This window comes from Protopterus annectens, chromosome 14.part0, assembly GCF_019279795.1.
Source record: "Protopterus annectens isolate FY-2018-M chromosome 14.part0, PAN1.0, whole genome shotgun sequence".
Taxonomy (NCBI): Eukaryota; Metazoa; Chordata; order Ceratodontiformes; family Protopteridae; genus Protopterus; species Protopterus annectens.
The window spans coordinates 127,260,121-127,275,529 of NC_056748.1; the positions used below are offsets into that span (position 1 = coordinate 127,260,121).

The following is a 15,409-nucleotide window of genomic DNA, read 5'->3' on the forward strand; positions in this document are numbered from 1 at the left end:
TCTCAGTTTTTCTTGTCTTAACTGTCAGAAGCCCCCAAAAGAAGGCCAAACCAGGAAGGAAACGCCCTGAAAAAAAAGCCATCCAAAAATAACACAAGTAGTCTGTGTCTTAGGAAAAAGGGGGGAATGGAGGGTGGGAAACCAGGACTGCAAAAGTGAATACATTCGAACATCTACATTTATGGTAAGTGTACACAACTGTACTATGTTCTTCGTGTTTCACTGTTGCAGTCCTAACATATGGGTTGATTCCCAAAGCCCAGGAAGAAAACAAAGGGAGGGGGAGAATCACAGACTAAGGATTGGTAAGGAGGCCTTGCAAAACTGCAGAGGCAAAACCAGCCCTAGACTTACAAAACAAAGATAGGTTGTAATGCTTTGTGAAAAGTATGGACAGAAGACCAAGTGGCTGCTTCTAGAATGTCCTTAGTAGGCACACCTCTCAGAAAAGTTGCAGAGGTAGAGGCTGCTCTAGTGGAATGGGTCCTAATACCCTGGGGGGAACCTTCCCATGCTGCAGGTAACAAAAGTGAATACAACGAGCAATCCATTTGGAAATGGTTTGTTTGGAAATAGCTTTACCCTGAGCCCCAGGAGCAAAACTAACCAACAACTGCTGAGACTTCCGAAAGGGTTTAGTCCTATTTAAGTAAAATCCCAACTGTCTGTGCACATCAAGAGAGTGCAGAATCCTTTCCCCTTTATTCTGGGGGTTATTGAAGAATGTAGGCAGATGAACAGACTAGTTAAGTGTCAGACTGAAACCCACCTTAGGCATAAAGGAGGGATTAGTTCTCAGAGAAACCCGGTCTGTATGAAAAATAATGAAAGGTTCTACTGCCATTTAGGCTTGCAGCTCCGAAACCCTTCTGGCAGAAGTAATAGCCAAAAGAAAGTCAGTCTTCCATGAAAGGAACTTTAAATCTGCAGAGGCAGCAGGTTCAAAGGGAGGAAGAGTAAACTTCTCCAGGACAAAATTAGGATACCAAGCAGGAGTAGGAGCTCTTCTGGGAGGTCTAAGACTGCTAGCTCCCCTCAAGAACTGCTTCATCAAGGGGTGAGAAAAAATAGATTGCTCAAAAGAACAATGAGCAGAAATTGCTGAAGCGTGAATCTTAATTGAAGAAAAGGAAAGTCCACCATTAAGCAGTCCTGTTAGGTAGTCAAGAATGAGGGAACGAGAAGGATGAGAACAGTCTTCTAGTCAAGAATGTGGGAACGAAAAGGATGAGAAGAGTCTTCTAGTCAAGAATGAAGAAGGATGAGAAGAGTCTTCTAGTCAAGAATGAGGACGAGAAGGATGAGAAGAGTCTTCTAGTCAAGAATGAGGGAACGAGAAGGATGAGAAGAGTCTTCTAGTCAAGAATGAGGGAACGAGAAGGATGAGAAGAGTCTTCTAGTCAAGAATGAGGGAACGAGAAGGATGAGAAGAGTCTTCTAGTCAAGAATGAGGGAACGAGAAGGATGAGAAGAGTCTTCTAGTCAAGAATGAGGGAACGAGAAGGATGAGAAGAGTCTTCTAGTCAAGAATGAGGGACCGAGAAGGATGAGAAGAGTCTTCTAGTCAAGAATGAGGGAACGAGAAGGATGAGAAGAGTCTTCTCCTTTAGCCAGCATCCAAGAGTAAAACCTCTTCCATTTATCTACATAGGATTTTCTGGTGCTAGGCCTCCTGGCCTCATGAAGAACTTCAACCACCTGCTGGGAAAGATTTAAAGTATTAGCCAGGCAGTTAAATGCAGAGTTTGAAGATGAGGATGAAGAAACTTTCCCCCTTCCTGAACCAACAGATCTGGTACCAGGGGAAGATGCCAAGGCTGACCTTGGGAAAGATGCTGCCTGGGCCAATCTGGTGCTATAAGAATAGCCTTTGGCTTTTCATCCCTTATCTTTAGCAGCACTCTGGGAAGAAGAGGCAGAGGGGGGAAGGCATAAATTGAGAGTTGTGTCCATGGGAAGGACAAAGCATCCACTCTCTATGCTTTGTCATGAAACTCCCTGGTGCAGAAGGTTGGAAGGAGATGATTGGTGCGAGAGGAAAAAAAGATTCACCTGAGGAGTGCCCCAATGTTGAGTGATGTGATGGAAAATGACCTTGTTCAGTTGCCACTTGTCAGGATCCAGAACATGTCTGCTCAATTGATCCACCAAGGAGTTTAGCCTCCCGGAATATACTGGGCTACGAGATGTATGCCCATGAAAGCTGCTTAGGACCATAGTTTCATGCTGTGTCTGCACAAAGGGTAAGAGCAAGTCCCCCCCCCATTTGTTGATGTATCACATGACTGCGGTGTTGTCTGTCCTGATCAGAAGAGTCCCAGGGTAGAGTAGGTCCTTGAAAGCCAGCAAGGCCTGTTGCACTGCCATCAATTCTTTTACGTTTATGTGCAGATGAATCTGCTGGTTGCTCCAAGTCCCTTGTATGCCCCTGCCTTCCAGATGTGCCCCCCATGCATAATCTGAGGCATCTGTGGAGAGAGTCTGGCTGGCAGGCGGTGGGCGGAAAGGCAGACTCTAGTTCTGAGAACAGGCTGTCGCCCACCAGAGGAACTCCATTTGTAGACAGGGAATCAGGGGAAGAATCAAGTCTAAGTCCTGAGTGTGTTGACACCAAAGGTTCTTGAGGTACCACTGAAGTTTTCTCATATGCAGCCTTGCATATGGGATCATCAGGATACATGAAGCCATGAACCCCAGTGCTTGCAGGAATTGCCTTGCAGAGAGCTGGGTCATGCTTGCCAAGTTCTTGAAATGAACCGACAGATCTTGTCGTTTGTCTTGAGGGAGGAATACCATCTGGGTGGCTGTATTCAGACTCGCTCCCAGGAAAACACTCTCCCTTGTAGGAACCAACTTTGACTTCTTCTCATTGAGAGAGTAACCCAAAGAAGTGAGAATGTTCTTTACAAAGTCCAAATCCTTTTTTAAACTGTTCTGGAGAGTTTGCTTGAATGAGACAGTCGTCCAGGTAAGGATACATTTGAATGTTCCTCTTCCTGAAAAAAGCAATGGCTGGTTCCAGACACTTTGCGAAAACTCTGGGAGCAGTAGATAAGCCAAAGGGCAGTGCAGAGAATTGGAAGTGTTGCTCCCCAGCCCTGAAACGAAGAAACTGCCTACAACTTTCCCTTACTGGGATGTACAGATAAGCCTCCTTGAGATCCAAAGTTACCAGCCATGAATCCTTGTCCAACATTGGCAGTAACTGTTGAAGAGTGAGCATCTTGAATTTGCGAATCACCAGAAAAGTGTTTAGGATAGACAGATCCAGAATAGGGAGCTATGTGCCCCCTTTTTTGGGTACCAGAAAAAGTTGAATAAAAACCTAGACCTGCCTGAATTGCAGGAACTGGCTCTATAGCCCCTATAGTCAACAGAGAAGAAATTTGATTCTCTACCGCTGCCGTGAAAGTTCTGGGAATGTCTGGGTAACCTTGTAGAACAGGGAAGGTGTGAAAATAAAACTTTTAACTTTGGTTTACTATGTCGAGTACCCATTTGTCGTCTGTGATGGTTGACCATACCCCTGTGAACCTGGCTAACCTTCCCCCCAAAGGAAACCCTGGGCCTGCAGAGGTAGGCCCAAGAAGGCCGGAGTCATTGAGAATGCTTGCTTTGGGAAGCTGGCTTAGAACTTCCCGATCCAGCAGAAGGAGGACCCTTCTTGCCAGGATCAGGGAAAGACCAGTTCTTGGAAAAATAATGCCTACTAAACAGAGGAGACTTAACCTGAACGAAATCTTTTAAGCTTGCGTAGATTTTGCCTATTTCGCCTTATCCTCCAACGTTTTCAGTACCTCCTCAGCCTTGTTACCAAAAAGGTTGTCTTTGTGCAAAGGAACATCCAATAATTTAGATTTTGCAGGTTCAGAAAGAGGCTTCTCCCTAAGCCAAGCATGCCTTCTAATAACGGAACCAGTTGCTGCTGCTCTGCAGGAAGCCTCCAAGGTGTCAAAACCACAATGAAGAGAATGCTTATTAACCAGAGAGGCAGAATTTAGTAAATCTTGTAAGTCTTTGTTCTCTGACATGGAAGGAATATCCCCAAGCTTAGCCTTGATAGCTTCCAAAGTATGCTGCTGATACTTAAGCATGTGAAAAAGACAATTCACAGATCTAATGGCAAGAGTTGCACAGGTATAGACCTTTTTACCCCACCTGTCCAAGGCCCTAGACTCCTTATCAGAAGGTACAGGGTTTTTAGCAATAGTAGCCTTAACACCCTTGGGACCTTAAGAAATAATCTCAGGATCAGCAGTAGGGTTTAGGAAAAGAAATTGATGAGAATCAGGAAAGTACAGTTTTGTAACTACCATAAATGTAGATGTCCGATAGGTATGCATCTGCAGTCATAACATATGGGTTGTCCTGCCTCAGGCAGCCCCTCGGTCGGCCGGATTCCAAAGTCTGGGTCTGGCCTCGGCTGATGTCGCACTTTCCCCGACGTCATAGCTTCTGGGGTATAAAGGCATCAGCCGACGCCATTTTCCTCAGTGTTTCTTGCCCCAGAAGCCAGATGCCCTCTAGGAAGGCTAAATTTGGATAAATGTTGAAAATTCCAAACAGTAGCAACCAAAACATATATATACATATATACATACAAACAAATACACCATAATAGATTCCCCCAGCTAGCTGAAAGAGGGGTAAGCACCCTAGGAATACCACACAGGGGAAGGAGGGTGGGTAATCCTGACTGCAGATGCATACCTATCGGACATCTACATTTATGGTAGGTACAAAACTGTACTATGTCCTTCAAGGATGCATCTGCAGTCATAACATATGGGTAGAATACCATAGCCAAACTGGGGGAGGAGGTACTAAGATAATGATGGTGTAGTTAAGATCCCCTGTAAAACTGCAGTTGCAAAACCTGCTCGGGATCTGGAGTATAAGGGTAGATTGTAATGCTTGGCAAATGTATGCACGGAGCTCCAAGTAGCAGCTTCTAAAATGTCCTTGGTAGCCACCCCTCGTAGGAAAGCTGTAGTGGTGGCTGTGGCTCTTGTGGAGTGAGGCCTGATATTTTCAGGAGTTGTCTTTCCATGAAAAGAGTAGCAGAATCGAATGCAATTTCCTATCCATTTTGAAATTGTCTGTTTGGAAATTGCTTTTCCTTGCACTCCAGTTGCATATGCTACAAAAAGTTGGTCAGTTTTTCTGCTGTTTTTAGTTCTGTCCAGATAGTAGTGTAGTTGTCTGTGTACATCCAAGGTGTGTAATAGTTTTTCCCCCCTGTTCTGTGGATTAGGGAAGAACGTAGGCAAATGAATAGCTTGGTTCAAGGATACCCTGGATACCACCTTTGGCATGAAAGTAGGATTGGTTCTCAGAGACACTCTATCCTGGTGAAAAATAAGGAAAGGCTGCACTGCCATTAGTGCCTGTAACTCGGATACTCTCCTTGCTGAAGTGATTGCTAGAAGGAAAGCAGTTTTCCAAGATAAAAACTAAGTCCGCTGATGCTGCTGGCTCAAAGGGGGGTAGTGTTAATTTTTCCAGCACAAAATTGAGATCCCATGTAGGCAGAGGAGGTTTCCTTGGAGGTTTTACATTTTTGATTCCTCTTAAAAACTGTCTGAGGAGAGGATGAGAGAAGATAGGAGGATCCATGTTGTACTCTGCTGAAATTGCTGAAGCATGAATCTTAATGGAAGAATAGGACAGGCCATTGTGGAACAGTTCTGCTAAGTATTGTAGGATGTGTGCTAGGTTTGCCAGTGTGACATTTGTACCCTTTGATGCACTCCAAATGAGGAATCTCTTCCATTTAGCTGAGTATGTTTTCCTTGTGGAGGGTCTGCGAGCCTCCAGGATAATGTCCTTGACCCTCTGAGATAAAACAGTTTGGTTTTGTTTTAAGCCATTTTCCAGGCAGTTAGCTGCAGTGTTTTCAAGTTTGGATGCAGGATCTTGTAGTTGTTCTGCGTTAGAAGTAAAGGCCATAGGGGTAGAGGCCATGTGTTCGTCTGAGCCATGCTTCTCAGTAGCGGGTACCAATGCTGCCTTGGCCAGTCTGGAGCTATCAGAATCACCTTTGGCTGTTCCTCCCTGATCTTCAGTAGAACTTTGTACATCAATGGGAGAGGTGGAAAAGCATACACTGTTAGGGCCTTCCAGCTGAAAGAGAGGGAGTCCACCCTCCAGGTTTGTGGGTGGTATACTCTTGAGCAGAATTTGTTCAGTTGGTGGTTGAGAGGGGAGGCAAACAGGTCTATTTCTGGCATTCCCCATTTGTTTGTTATGATTTTGAAGATATCTGGATGCAGCATCCATTCGTGAGCATCCGTGGTAGTTCTGCTTAATTTGTCTGCTAGTGAATTCTCTTTTCCTGGTACGAATTTGGCCTGCAGTTGGATGTTGAGATTCAGGGCTAGGTGCCACAGATCCATTGCCATCCGGCATAGAGGGTAGGAATGCGTGCCTCCCTGTTTGTTTATGTACCACATGACTGTGGTATTGTCTGTCCTTATCAGCAGATGGCCTTGCTGGAGGAATGATTTGAATGTCTCGATTGCATGCTTCACTGCCAGCATCTCCTTTAGGTTTATGTGCAAATTCAGCTGGTCCTGAGACCATAGGCCTTGGATACACTTGTCCTCCATGTGTGCTCCCCATCCTAGGTCTGAGGCGTCCATGGTGATGGTCTGCCTTGGTTGTGGTTTGTTGAAAGGCAACCCTCTGTTGGTCTGGCAGGCCTGAGCCCACCACAGGAATTCCTTTTTCAGGCATGGAATGATTGGTATCATGGTTTCTAGACTGTGCCTGTGTTGAGACCATACATTCCTTAGGTACCATTGTAATTTCCTCATATGCAGCCTGGCATGCGGGATCAAGATTATGCAGGATGCCATGTACCCCAGGGCCTGCAGGACTTTCCTTGCAGTAAGCTGAGTTTGTCTTGTCAAAGCCATGAAGAAGATTGGGAGTTGCTTTTGTTTTTCTTCTGTGAGAAAAGCCATCTGAGTTATTGTGTCCAGATCCGCACCCAAAAATGTTATCCTCTGGGATGGCACTAGTCTTGACTTCTGGATGTTGACTGTGTATCCCAAGGCCTGTAACAGGTGTATGACATAGGCCAAATCCTTTATTAGTTTTGTCTTGTTGTCCGCTTGTATTAGGCAGTCGTCCAGGTATGGGTAGATTTGAATTCCCTGAAGCCTGCAATGTGCAATTACTGATGCCAGGCATTTTGTGAATACTCTGGCCGCAGTAGATAAGCCAAAGGGCAATGCTGAGAATTGATAATGCTCTGATCCTGCAAGAAATCTGAGGTGTCTTCTGCAATCTGGTCGTATAGGGACGTGCAGGTATGCCTCCTTGAGATCTAGAGTCACCAGCCAAGACTCCTTGCCCAACATGGGAAGAAGTTGCTGTAGAGTCAGCATTTTGAATTTTGGCACAATGAGGTATGTGTTTAGTGCGGACAAGTCGAGAATAGGGCTCCATTGGGTTTCTTTTCTTGGTACAAGGAATAGTCTGGAGTAAAATCCTTGGCCTTGTTCCATAGATGGTACCCTTTCTATTGCTTTCATCTGAAGTAAATTGTTGATTTGTCTTAGAGCCTCTGGCTTCTGGTTTGGCGGTAGGTTTGGCATTCCGCTCTTTTTTGGTAAAGTGTGGAAGTGAAACCTGTATCCTTTGTCTATTGTTTGCAATGTCCATTTGTCTTTTGTAATGCAATGCCAATTTTTCGAGAATAAGGCCAACTTTCCGCCCAAGGGTGCTTCCAGTTGTTCCCTGGAAGGCTGAATCAGAGCCAAGTCATTGTGTCTGTCCTGTGGAAGTGGATGTAGTTGTAGCTGTGGCAGTACTCCTCTGGTTGGCAGGTTGCCACTGACGACCCCTGTAGGCACCCTTTGATTGACCTCTGCCTCTTGGGCGTCTATTCCTGCCCCTCTGTGTTCTGGAGGTGTCTGGAAAGGACCAATTCTTTGAAGGCCAGTTTCTGCTGAACCTCGGAGGTTGGACCTGCAGAAAATCCTTTACTGTTTGCACAGATTTTGCTTTTTCTTCCACTTTCTTTAAAATCTCCTGTGCAGGGGAGCCAAATAAACTTTGTTTCTCCATTGGAGCATCTAGGAGTTTAGCCTTGACATGGTCTGGCAAGGATTGTTCTTTTAGCCAGGCATGCCTTCGAATTACTGCTCCAGTCATAGCTGATCTAAATGAAGCCTCCAGTGCATCATAGCCACATTTTAAGAAATGATTACTGACCTGCTGTGAGTTGTGTACCAAATCCTGAAGGGACTTACGGTCTAAAGGTTCAGGAGAAGATAGCTTTTTATTCAGCTGATCTAACAAAAATTCTTGGTACTGTATCATATGGAATTGACAGTTTAGTGCCCTGGCAGAAAGAGTAGCAGATGTATAAATCTTTTTTCCCCATCTCTCTAATGCTCTTGACTCTCTTTCAGAGGGTAGGGGGTTTTTGGCAGTGGCAGCTGCAACACCTTTTGGGCCTTGAGAAATAGTTTCTGGGTCTGCAGCATGGGCCTTATACAAGTGAAAATGCGAATCCGGGACCCTGTAATATCTGTCAGGTTTGGCAGGGGCCGGGGGAAGAGAATCAGGGGCAGAACTGACATCATTATATGCATCATCAACTACAGTTAGCACAGGTGGAATGGCTAAAAGCCTATGCTGTGGCAAGTGTAAAAAGGTCCTTAGTCTTTTTCTAGAATCAGAGAAATCCTGACCCTGCCATTGAAAGTGTTCCCTCATTGAGTATAAAGTCTAACAAGCCCGCTAGCTACACACAATAAAGGGTATCCTCCGTGGTACACCACATTAACTCCACTTTCAACTTCTCGATTGTAGGAATGCCTGGAATAGAATAGTCGGACCACGAATCCACAAAAAAGAAATTTAATAAAAAACTGCACAGCAAACAAACAGGATTGAGCGCGCTTTCGTCAAAATAGACTTCATCAGAATCACATGATTACCAGAATGTCTTACTGTTATATAGTGTCACATCACATTCAATTAGTGTTAAATTAGAAGTTAATTAGAAGTTAATTAACTACACCATGACCGATCCCTTTAAATAACTTTTCCTGAAATGTTCACATCTTAAAAAACGTAAAACTTTTTCGTTATGTTGAACCAATTTTAAAACATTTGTAAAAACCTTTTACAAAACTGCATAAGGAACTCGGAACTGAATTAACACCAGCTCCCTTAACTAAAATATTTACACTTGTACATACATTTATTTACATCACATATATAGTGATATTACTTAAAATATGTCACTTTCCAATACATATAACCAACAAAATTCATCAATATGGGTAGTATTATAGAAATATATACATAAATTCCTAAATATCTGTACAATTTATTATAGGAAATTCTATATGTATACATATATATATATTGTATTTAAAATATTATTATTATTAATAATGGTCAATACATAAATAGTGGTCAATACATAACAAATGGTAAATACATAAAGACATAGAGCATAGAAGGCCCACACATAAGGGGATGTATCTACTACCCACCCAGTTGATATTACATTCTAGATTTAGGGTTATTCGCAAGAAGTTTTAATGCAGGTTTAATGGAAAGATGGTCATTTAATCCCATATGGCCGCAGGCATCTAACCTGAGTTGCCATATGAGTTCCCTATACTCTAATAGGGCTTCCCAGTCACCCCCCTTGTCATTTTTCTTCACCTGTTCTAATATCCAGAACTTTATATTTGCTCTTTCACATGTCTGGCTATGTCTATATAGGGCGTTATTTTCGTTCTTCTTATTGATGTCTCTTATATGTTCATAAATCCGTTGTTTAAGTTGTCTTTCCGTTTTACCCACATAGTGTTTCCCACATGCCAGACAATATGCCAAATAAACTACCCCCTTAGTCTGACACGTGTGGTATCCGGAACTTTTTAACCTGGTACCTGTACCTTTGAGAAATACTTCCTTTTCTCCTGTAATGAAAGAACATTGGCCACATCTACCACATTTGTGTGTTCCTAGTTTTGCCTGTGTTCCACCTTTCTCATGTGTTTTCCTTTTCCTTTCAAACAACTGTTTGAGATTGGTGTTTTTCCTGTAACAAAATTTCAAGGGTTGGTTGAATATGTATGATCTGTCATTCATTCTGGAAAAAATTTTCCAGACCTCATGCAGTCCATCCCTAATCCAGCCCATACCCTTGAAGTATGTAAGGGTAAAGCGTAAAATGTTGTCATCTTTATGTGGCTGTATTTCCCTTTCCATTTGGCCAATTGTTGGATTGGTATCATCTACTGTGTACCTTAACAACGGTGGATACTTGGACATGCGTTTCTTGAGTACTTCCTTTTTCACCCCTCTTAATAATTTTGGTGGGTAACCTCTTTCTTTAAACATATTGTATATCAATCCCATTTCCTCTCTGCATTCCATTTCTTCCGTTGTCATTCTCGAGGCCCTAATCATTTGTCCCTTGACGATATTTCTTTTCAATAGTTGGGGGTGGTCACTTTCATAATGAATGTATGAATTAGAAAAACATTCTTTCCTAAAAATCCTTGATTTGTATGTCTTTCCTATTCTGTTTTTCTTAATATTTACATCAAGGTAATTAACATAGTCACCATTGTAGTGGTGTGTAAATTCAAGGAAATTAGTGGTAGTATGTAGGTACTTAATGAATTCATCTATTTGTTCTATTGACCCCTTCCAAACAATAAAAATATCATCCAAAAATCGCCAATATTTTTCAATTTGTTCATAAAATGTTGATTTAAATATGTGTTCCAATTCCCAATAAAGCATTACTATATTGGCATATATGGGGGCGCAGGCCGATCCCATTGCCACCCCGTCTATCTGATGATATATGTCCCCCTGAAAATATATAAAGTTATTTTTTAGGACAAGTTCCATATTTTCCAATACTAATCTAAATTCTGTGTTATTCAGGAATTTGAAACTCACCAACATTTGTTCAAACCATGCCAACCCTGTCTCATGGGGTATGACCGAGAACAAATCCTTCACATCAACCGTTATGAACACAAAATTATCATCATATGGAATAGTATTGAATTTCCCCAGGAAATCCCAAGAATCGATCAAAATATGATCGTAACTTTTGTAGAATTGTTTCAGCTTTGTGTCAACATATATAGCCAGGGTTTGAGTCTTAGAGCATTGTGAAGTTACAATAGGCCTAAGCGGGGGGTTATTTACGTGTTTATGTATCTTGGGAATACCAAATATCTCGGGAATAACTGGTTTTTGTACCCTTAAAAAGTTGAAAAGTTCAGCATCAAGAAGTCCCTGTAACAAGTTATCTTCCAGCCAGAGATCAATTCTCCTATAATAAATGTTCATTTCATTTCTTGATGCGATTTGATATCTACTATAGTTGTTCAAAATTTCCAACATTTTTTGTGTGTAGTCCCATTGACTCATAATAACCACACCACCCCCCTTATCAGGCTTCATTATTCTAATTCTGTCATTCTTTTGTAACATTCCTAAGATGTTAATTTCTTCCTTTGTTAAATTCTCAAAATTCACATTGTCATTAGTCCTCCTTACAAAACCTTCCCTAACCATATTCAAAGCAAAGGACTCAAAATTGGAGATATCTTGCTGGAGTGGGGGGTTAAAAATACTTCTCCTTCTTAGTGGGTCTGTCTTGGTCACCTCTGAGTTCTCGAACATGTGTCTGAGGTTCAATTTTCTTGTAAATATTTTAATATCCAATAGGACCTCATCTAACTTGGGTTTCTTAATGGTCTATACTATTTATGTATTGACCATTATTAATAATAACAATATTTTAAATATTATATATACATATGTATACATATAGAATTTCCTATAATAAATTGTACAGATATTTAGGAATTATGTATATATTTTTATAATACTACCAATATTGATGAATTTTGTTGGTTATATGTATTGGAAAGTGACATATTTTAAGTAATATCACTATATATGGGATGTAAATAAATGTATGTACAAGTGTAAATATTTTAGTTAAGGGAGCTGGTGAATATTCAGTTCCGAGTTCCTTATACAGTTTTGTAAAAGGTTTTTACAAATGTTTTAAAATTGGTTCAACACAACGAAAAAGTTTTACGTTTTTTAAGATGTGAACATTTCAGGAAAAGTTATTTAAAGGGATCGGTCATGGTGTAGTTAATTAACTTCTAATTAACTTCTAATTTAACACTAATTGAATGTGATGTGATACTATATAACAGTAAGACATTCTGGTAATCATGTGATTCTGATGAAGTCTATTTGACGAAAGCGCGCTCAATCCTGTTTGTTTGCTGTGCAGTTTTATTAAATTTCTTTCTTTTTTGTGGATTCGTGGTCCGACTATTCCATTCCAGGCATTCATATAATCGAGAAGTTGATAGTGGAGTTAATGTGGTGTACCACGGAGGATACCCTTTATTGTGTGTAGCTAGCGGGCTTGTTACACTTTATTTTGAGTGGTTTTATGGAGGTGAGGTGATTTTGTGAGTATAAAGTCTCCCCAAAGGAAAATTCTTCTGGAGGAGAGGCAGAAGGAATAGAGTCTTCTGCATCTGAATCCTCATAAGGTGAGTATGGCCCTTCCTGATGGTCTGATAAATCAGATCCATCCGAGGAGTAATCAGAGGAGAGAGGTTCAGGGGGTTCAGTCCTAGGCCTTTTGTCAGGAGGAGGATGAGAGGCCCTGTCTGGGTGAGGTTGGGAACCCCTAATCAGAGATATAAGGTCCTCAGCAAGGCTGAGAATCTGAGAACTTGATGAAGGTCTCTGAGAGGTAGATTTTGCAGGTAAAGCCTTTGCAATTTTAGCTGCTTTAGCCCTGGAGAAGGCCTTAATAGACATAGAAGCAGGGGGCCTAGCTGCCCCACGTGCAGGAGTAGAAATGTCCAAGGGGATGGTGTCGGACAATTCTTGTGCGCTTGCTTCTTCGGTAGGGATTTCTGTAGCCGACTCAGCCGTGGCCTCTCTGGCCTCGGTTGTCAGAGGAATGTTTTCAGCAGAAGTAAGAACCGAGGACTCGGTTTCAGCCGAAACCGAGACACTCGCGGTAGGCCTAATTGTGGTTTCAGCCGTGTCGGTCCTTCTCCTTGCGTTTTTTTGGCTAAATGTGTAGTCGGAGTCTCCGACGGCATTTTATATGCAAAAGCGGGTCCAAAAAACTCTTCTGCAAACTCCGACCGATGTCTAAGAGTCCGTCGGTTGAAGGAGGCACAGGCTAAACAAGCTGATACGTCGTGGTCTGGGCCTAAGCAAGGAAGGCAGTAAGAGTGGAAATCCTTATGAGGTATTTGTTTCCCACAAGTTAAACAATTATTTACTTTGTCTGACATGGGCTGAGGCAAGAAAGAGTCCACAACGGGGTACTTAGCTTTTTTAGAAGTCTCCAGTAGCTGAAATCTCTGGATCTGACCGACCGGCACTTGCGAACAGCTTCTGCTTGAAAGAAAGACTGAGGAAAATGGCGTCGGCTGATGCCTTTATACCCCAGAAGCTATGACGTCGGGGAAAGTGCGACATCAGCCGATGCCAGACCCAGACTTTGGAATCCGGCCGACCGAGGGGCTGCCTGAGGCAGGACAACCCATATGTTATGACTGCAGATGCATCCTTGAAGGACATCCCTGTAATACCTATCAGGTTTTCTGGGAGCAGGAGGAACAGAATTAGCAGTTAGACAACATCATCCACAACTTCCAAAACAGGAGGTATAGCCAGAGGCTTATGCTGCGGCAAATCCAAAAATTCCCAAATCCTCTTCTTAGACTGAAGTAAAGCCTGACTTTCCCATTTAAAATGCTACCTAAGAGTATTCAAAGTATCCCCAAAGGAAAAATCTTCTGGAGGAGAGGCAGAGGGGATAGAATCCTCAGCATCAGAATCCTCAAAGCCAGAAAAAAGTTGAGAAAGTCCTTCCTCACCAGCAGAAATACTGGAAACCTCAGAATCTGATTCAGACAAAACATCAGGAGACAATTCCCTAGCCCTCTTGGAAGGGAGGGGATGAGAGCCCTTAATAAGGGTAAGATCATCACCAGCCACCTTTACTAACTGGGACTGAGGCACAGGAGAGGAGTCCGACGCCCGCTTGTGGGTAGATTTGCGGCTGAGAGGTTTGCTAGTAATCCGGAGGGACTCAGGAGGCCTAGCAACTGCAGAAGTCTGAGCTAAGGTAGTCGGTCTGGCTCTGGTCTCATGTCGAATAGAAGAGGTGTCAGAAGCTGGTGCTTGCATAGCGGCCCCGGACCCATCTGAGGCGGCGACAGGCAGAGGGTCTGAAGACAAGATAGCAGCCTGCGGCATGGAGGACTCTGTAAAGGTCTTGGCAGAGGCCTGGGGCTGCGAAAACACCTCACTAGTTACCGCTGGGCTGATGACCAATTTCACAGGCGTGTCGTCAGCAGCTTTAACCCTAGGCCTGTTGCGGTCTTTGTCCTTGCGTTTCCTAGGTATATCCAAAGTTGGGAGACCAGAAGACGCCATACCGATGAACTTAGGCCACACTCTAAAATCTTAGCTCTATGACGTATGGTACGCGGGTTGAAGGAAGCACAGACATCACAGTTAGGCATGTCATGCTCAAGGCCCAAACAAGTTATGCAATAGGAATGAAAATCACGGTGCGGAATCTGTTTTCCACAAGCAAGACAGTTATTAACTTTATCTGGCATTCGTTAAAGCAAGAAAAGAGGATCCCAACGGGGTACTTATCTGAAGGCGTCTTCAACTTGGTAGTCGGAATGTAGAAAGAAGGTAAACGGCTGACTGACACTAGTGCAAACTGCATCTGCTTCGAGCTCTGTGGCAAGAAAGACTGAGGAAATAGTGACGGCCGACTCCATTTATACCGGACATTCTGACATCAGTTTATAACCGACAGCAGCTAACGTCATATACCAAGGACTTTGGTATTCGGGTCGACTGAGGGCTACTGGGAGCCGGCTAACCCATATGTTAAGACTGCAACAGTGAAACATGAAGAACATCTCAGTTTGTGCAGATGCACTGTTTAAAAGTATATTAATGTTGTAACCACAAATACAAACCTGCATTTACTTTACGTGTGTTCATCCTCATGGTGTGTGTCCTTTCTCTGCAATTATGCAACAGTGATGTTACAGTACACTTAGGATGTATGAGGTGAAGGCCCCTGCAAAAAACACTTAGTCATTTTGTGGCCATTAATGTGTTGAACACATCGGGGTTAGTTTATCTATACAAAGTTTAATATTTGTGTTAAGTGATCCTTGGGAATAAATCCACGCTTCCAGCTGATGAAGTTTTGTGCAGTTTTGAAAGTGGTGCTGAAAATATTTACATACCAAATGGGGTTCATCTGGCTACTTCAGTAATAATTAATGGTCTTGTGACCCCATCTAGCTACTTCAGTAATAATTAATGGTCT

General features: G+C 42.7%; 1 protein-coding gene across 3 annotated transcripts in view; it reads right to left on the bottom strand.

Annotated features, from left to right (window-relative positions):
* The window catches only part of GPAM (glycerol-3-phosphate acyltransferase, mitochondrial), a 921,522-nt gene that overhangs the window by 627,630 nt on the left and 278,483 nt on the right, over positions 1 to 15,409 (bottom strand). The gene's annotated exons all lie outside the window — the stretch shown is intronic.